The 6,809-nt window shown below is 44.0% G+C and overlaps 1 non-coding gene across 1 annotated transcript; it reads left to right on the top strand.

The window, feature by feature from the left end:
* Nucleotides 1-5,473: 5,473 nt before the first annotated feature.
* Nucleotides 5,474-5,580, top strand: LOC139037630 (U6 spliceosomal RNA). The gene has a single exon (XR_011490505.1). It is a non-coding gene; the product is annotated as a U6 spliceosomal RNA (small nuclear RNA).
* Nucleotides 5,581-6,809: the final 1,229 nt, after the last annotated feature.

The following is a 6,809-nucleotide window of genomic DNA, read 5'->3' as shown; positions in this document are numbered from 1 at the left end:
ACATCATTATATAAATTAAACTGAAAGAGAAAAACAAAAAGTAAAGGCCATCATAAAAGGAGACAGACCTTCAGTGGAACCCTGGTTTCACAATGTACTACTTCCACAAGCTGGAACAAGCAGATCTCAACCTAGTTTCCTCATCTGTAAAATGAGGCTGCTAATACTTATTGAAAGGATTAGTCACTCATGTCTGACTCTTGGCGACCCCACGGACTGTAGACCATCAAGTTCCTCTGTCCATGGAATTCTCCAGACAAGAATACTGGAGTGGGTTGCCACTCTCTTCTCTGGGAGATCTTCCTGACCCAGTGATCGAACCTGCGTCTCCTGCATTGCAGGCAAATTCTTTACCGTCTGAGCCACCAATACTGACTCAATGGACACAAGTTTGAGCAAACTCCTGGAGACAGTGAAGGACAGGGAAGCCTGGCATGCTGCAGTTCATAGGGTAGCAAAGAGTCAGACACGACTCAGCGACTGAACAACAGCAACAATACAAAGTTGGCAAAAAGGTCATTCGGATTTTTCTGTAACATTTTATGGAAAAGCCAAAATGGACTTTTTTAGCCAACCCAATACATCATCAAGTTTTTCAAAAGACTCAATGAGATAGTGAATTCGTTGCACAATGTCTGGCACAGAGTCAGTATTCCATACATGACATAATAGAGTAAGTATTTTTCTTTGCCACTGGCTGCAGTAGGAGAAGCCAACGTCAGCGATGAAAAATGGGCACTGATTTTCTTATAGTTTGTGAATAACATCGTCACCTCTGGCCAAACAGTTCTCAACCTGGCGATTGTGTCCTCCAGGGGGATTTTGGCAATGTCTGGAGACGTTTTGGGTTGTCCCAGCTGGGGAACGGTACCACCAACATCTAGCGGGTGGAGGCTGGGATGCTACTTAGCATGCCATGGTGCACAGGATAGACCCACAGCACTAAATGTTCTTTGCACCAAGGTGGAAAACTGCTCCAGCCTTTCTAGAAGTGTCCTTAGCTTTAACACCGAGGAACTAAGGCCTCAGCCACCCACTATCTACAGATGAAGCTATGCTTCCCTCAACTTGAAAACCCATTCAGAGATGCAGGCTACAAGCCCTCACCACGTGTCAGGTATGGCTTTAAGCAGTGGGGACTCTCTGCTGGGTTCCATAACTTTCAGTACATGACAGATGGGTAGCATTTCTGCCTTTCCGCTCAGCTTTCTAGGTGACAGTAAGATTAGAAGTAAGGCCTCTGGGGTTTCCCTGGTAGTTCAGTGCTAAAGAATCTGTCTGGCAATGCAGGAGACACAGGTTTGATCCCTGGTCCAGGAAGATCTCACATACCACTGGGCAACTAAACGTGTAGGCCACAACTACCGAGTCTGTGCTCTAGAGCCTGTGCTCTGCAACAAGGGAAGCCACTGCAATAAGAAGCCCGTGCACCGCAACTAAAGAGTAGCCCCTGCTCACTGCAACTAAAGAAAACTTGTGTAGCAACAAAGATTCAGCACAGCCAAATAAAGAAATAAACAAAGTTATTTAAAAAATAAAGAAGTAAGGGGTCTGGATTCAAAAACCACCCAAAGTTAAGAGGTCAAGATTCCATAAAGATTTAAAAATTGTGGTAATATATACATAGCAAACAATTTACCACCTTAACCAGGTATAAGTGTATCCTTTTGTAGCATTAAGTACATTCACATTGTTATGCAGCCCATCTCCAGAACACTTTCCATCTATCTACACTGAACTTCTGTACCCAAAAAACAACAACTCCCCAGTCCCCTCCCTTCAAGAACTTCTGGTAATTTTGTAAGAGAAGATACTCCAATACTTTGGTCACCTGGTATGAAGAGCCATTGGAAAAGACTCTGATGCTAGGAAAGATTGAAGGCAGGAGGAGAAGGGGATGACAGAGGATGAGATGGTTGGATGGCATCACCAACTCAATGGACATGAGTTTGAGCAAGCTTCAGGAGATGGTGAAGGACATGGAAGCCTGGCATGCTGCAGTCCATGGGATCGCATAGAGTCAAACACGACTGAGTGTCTGAATAACCATAACAATACTAATTTTTCTAAACTGAGCTTCAGCAGCCATCTAGGCACCATGAGAGCATCCAGTCTAAGCAGTCATGATTCCCAAGAACAGAAGGAAGCAACATGGAAAGAACTCCCCTCCTTGCTGATGTAATGGAGTGGCGGACCATCCACTTTCATTACTGCTTGACTTTGGGCTGCTGGTATTGTTGGATAATAAACTTCTTACCCTTGGAGGGGAATGTAAAAACAAATTAAAACAAAAGAAACCAAAAGACAAGCCGAAAAAAAAAAAACCCAGAGTTTATTTGAAATTAGCATTTCATTTAAAAGGACCCATTTCTCCAAGCCTAGCCTGTCTCTGTTGTCAAGGTTGGTGCCCACTCAACTCGACCACCCTCAGTGACGAATACTCCCTGGCCTGTCTCTTCTTGGGAATCCCACTGGATGGAAAGGGAGATATACTGCAACCAAATTGCAGAGCCATGAACTTCCTGAGATCAGGGATGCTGGGGAGAGGCCTGGTCTACCCCAATTCAGAGGGACTGAGGGCTTTCATTGGCCTTGTTCTGCTCCTGGGGGCCCTTGGCACTCTCATCTGAACTCTGTCACTCTCTCAGTGGGTGAAAACATGTCTCTGCTTCTCCATCTCCATCATCTTTTGTTTCCGGCTCCTCCTCTCCTCCCAGTTTTAGCACAAGTTAAATACATGCTTGTGTCTTAAGCACTTCCTATACGCCCAGCACACAATGCTGTTGGAAATATAGACACAAAATACACTTGCTTCAAGGAAATTACAGAGACTTCCCTAGGGGCTCAGTAGCTAAAAAAAAAAAAATCCACCTTACAATTCAGGGGAGACAGGTTCAATCCCACATGACCTAGGGCAACTAAGCTCACACACCACAACTACTGAGGCCACACTCCAGAGCGTGTGTACCACAACTAGAGAGCCTGGGCGCTGCAAGTACGGAGCCTTCCTGCTCTAGAGCCTGCAGCAACAACTAGAGAAAAGCCCGAGGGCCACAACTGCAGAAGCCCTCATGCTGCAATGAAGAGCTGAAAGTGAAAGTCGTTCAGTGTCCAGCTCTTTGCGACCCCATGGACTGTATACTCCATGGAATTCCCCAAGTCAGAATACTGGAGTGGGTAGCCTCTCCCTTCCCCAGGGGATCTTCCAAACCCAAGGACTGAACCCAGGTCTCCCGCACTGCAGGTGGATTCTTAACCCGCTGAGCCACAAGCGAAGCCCAAGAATACTGGAGTGGGTAGCCTATCTCTTCTCCAGAGGATCTTCCCAACCCAGGAATCAAACTGGGGCCTGCTGCATTGCAGGCAGATTCTTTACCAGCTGAGCTATCAGGGAAGCCCTTCCCCAAATGAGGAAGTACCATAACATTGTTTGGTACAAAGGGACTTAGATTGAAAACTGACAGAACACAAAGTCTGTCTTTGCTCCCTTCAGAAATCCCAATAAAATGATGATAAAGGAATTAAACAGGTATAAATGCATAGGGAGAAGATGAATGGGAGAAGAGATGACATCAGACAAAAGATGTCAACAAAATTTTGGAAAATGGAACCTGGAGGGGACGTTGGAAATTACTTAGGCCACAGCTTTCTCTGCTCTGCTAAATGCCCACAGGGTGTGGGAAGACTGGAAAGTGTGTTGGTTTGTGCTGCATGATTCAGAAGTGGTTCAGGAACTGGAGGCTGGGCAGGGGTGGTGATAGTTTACATAAAGAATAGTTAAATACCCCAGATTTCCTCACCAGTGTATTCAGCCAGGCAATGATTCCATCTTCACCCCTATTGGAGATTTATTATCTGGTAAGCAAAGGCTCTGAAGTCTAGATACCAGAGCACAGCTAGATACCAGATGTTGTACTTTTAAAAAATAGGAATTTTGTAAATGTCTCGGTACTAAAATGCTATTCCTGGCCCCTTCTTCTATAGGGCTTTTACCTACCCCAGGCAGAAGAAAGGAAGACTCCTCTCTGGGAAAACCAATCCACCTAAGAGAAAAGACATCTGGGGGACCTTATCTGACAGCTCCCCAATAGGCCCACCAGAAGGTAAGCCTTGAACATGTATGTGGAGCTCTCATCAATAGACAGCCAAGGATCATCAGAGCTATAATGAAAGCACTCTCCCCTCCACTCTCCAAAAAGAAAAAACACAGGAAAGAAATAAGTAGGAGAAATAGAAACAGTAAGGGAGTGGAATAAAACTAGGTATATCCTCAGACATATGAGGAGAGAACTAATTGCATCCACAGAGTTATTGTAAAGGAAAAAATCAGAGAACAAGAAAGAAATGTGGAAAAATAAAAAAACACTGTTGAGTTCAGTTCAGTCGCTCAGTCATATCAAACTCTTTGTGATCCCATGGACTGCAGCATGCCAGGCTTCCCTGTCCATCACCATCTCCCAGAGCTTGCTCAAACTCATGTCCATTGAGTTGGTGATGTCATCCAACCATCTCATCCTTTGTAATCCCCTTCTCCTCCTGCCTTCAGTCTTTCCCAGCATCAGGGTCTTTTCAAATGAATCAGTTCTTTGTATTAGGTGGCCAAAGTATTGGAGTTTCAGCTTCAGCATCAGTCCTTCCAATGAATATTCAGGACTAATTTCCTTTAAGATTGACTGGTTTGATCTCCTTGCAGTCCAAGGGACTCTCAAGAGTCTTCTCTAACACCACAATTCAAAAGCATCAATTCTTTGGTGCTCAGCTTTCTTTATAGTCCAACTCACACATTCATACATGACTACAGGAAAAATCATAGCTTTGACTAATACGGACCTTTGTCGGCAAACTAATGTCTCTGCTTTCTAATATATTGTCTAGGTTGGTCATAGCTTTTCTTCCAAGGAGCAAGCTTCTTTGAATTTCACGGCTGCAGTCACCATCTGCAGTGATTTTGGAGCCCAAGAAAATAAAGTCTGTCACTGTTTCCATTGTTTCCCCATCTATTTACCATGAAGTGATGGGACCAGATGTCATAATCTGAGTTTTTTGAATGTTGAGTTTTAAGCCAGCTTTCTCACTCTCCTCTTTCACTTTCATCAAAAGGCTCTTTAGTTTCTCTTCGCTTTCTGCCATAAAGGTGGTGTCATCAGCATATCTGAGGTTATTGATATTTCTCCCTGCAACCTTGATTCCAGCTTGTGCTTCATCCAGTCCAGCATTTCACATGATATACTCTGCATATAAGCTAAATAAGCAGGGTGACAATATACAGCCTTGATGTACTCCTTTCCCAATTTGGAACCAGTCTGTTGTTCCATGTCTGGTTCTAACTGTTGTTCTTTTTTTTTTTTTATTCCCAATCTTTATTTTAGCCAAATAAGGCTAGGAAAAAAAAATTTTTAATGAAAGTATAGTTCATTTACAATATCGAGTGAGTTTCAGGTGTACAGAAGATTGATTTAAAATACATACACACGTGCTTGCTTCGGCAGCACATACACCAAAATTGGAACGATACAGAGAAGACCAGCATGGCCCCTGCGCAAGGATGACACGCAAATCCGTGAAGCGTTCCATATTTTTGAACAGAATTTTGGACTCTGTGGGAGAAGGCGAGGGTGGGATGTTTCAAGAGAACAGCATCGAAACATGTATATTATCTAGGGTGAAACAGATCACCAGCCCAGGTTGGATGCATGAGACAAGTGCTCCGGCCTGGTGCACTGGGAAGACCCAGAGGGATCGGGTAGAGAGGGAGGTGGGAGGGGGGATCGGGATGGGGAACACATGTAAATCCATGGCTGATTCATGTCAATGTATGACAAAAACCACTACAATATTGTAAAGTACTTAGCCTCCAACTGATAAAAAATAAATGAAAAATTAATTAATTAATTAATTAAATACATACACACACATTCTTTTTCAGATTCTTTCCCTTGTAGATTATTATGTAATATTGGCTATAGTTCCCTGTGCTATACATATAGCAGGCCCTTGTGGGTTATCTATTTTTATACATAGTAGCATGTATCTGTTAAACCCAGCCTCAGTTCAGCTCAGTTCAGTCGCTCAGTCCTGTCCGAATCTCTGTGACCCCACGGACTGCAACACACCAGGCTTCCCTGTCCATCACCAACTCTCAGAGCTTGCTCAAACTCATGTCCATGGAGTCGGTGATGTCATCCAACCATCTCATGCTCTGTTGTCCCCTTCTCCTCCCTTCAGTCTTTCCCAGCATCAGGGTCTTTTCCAATGAGTCAGTTCTTCCCATCAGGTGCCCAAAGTATTGGAGCTTCAGCTTCAGCATCAGTTCTTCCAATGAATATTCAGGGTTGATTTCTATAAGGGTTGAATGGTTTGATCTCTGTGCTGTCCAAGGGACTCTCAAGACCCTTCTCCAACACCACACTTCAAAAGCATCAGTTCTTCGGCGCAAGGGAATACCAGCCTAGGGAATTCTTAAATTCATTCTCAGCACCCATTTCTTAGTCTGGACTCAATAATTCTTTCAAAATAGATAATTCCTGTAGAGATTAGGCTGCCCTCTCCAGCCTCTTCTTCTCCAGTCTTCTGGCCTGGAGAATTCCATGGACTGTATAATCTACGGTCGCAGAGTAGGACACGACTGAGCGACTTTCACTTCACTTCACTAAAAGCCGAGAGGAACTCCAAGCATTAATAGCCTGTGTGATCCTGCACAGCATCTCTGCCTGTCTCTCCAGCTTCATCTTCTCATATTTAAAGGGGCGACATCATCTGTGCTTGTCCATCTTCAAAAACTTACTGTAGTCCAACAAAGAGGTTAACTT

Source organism: Odocoileus virginianus, chromosome 11 (genome assembly GCF_023699985.2).
Source record: "Odocoileus virginianus isolate 20LAN1187 ecotype Illinois chromosome 11, Ovbor_1.2, whole genome shotgun sequence".
Taxonomy (NCBI): domain Eukaryota; kingdom Metazoa; phylum Chordata; class Mammalia; order Artiodactyla; family Cervidae; genus Odocoileus; species Odocoileus virginianus.
Note: the sequence above shows the minus strand (reverse complement) of the source record. Positions and strands in the feature narration are given on the sequence as shown.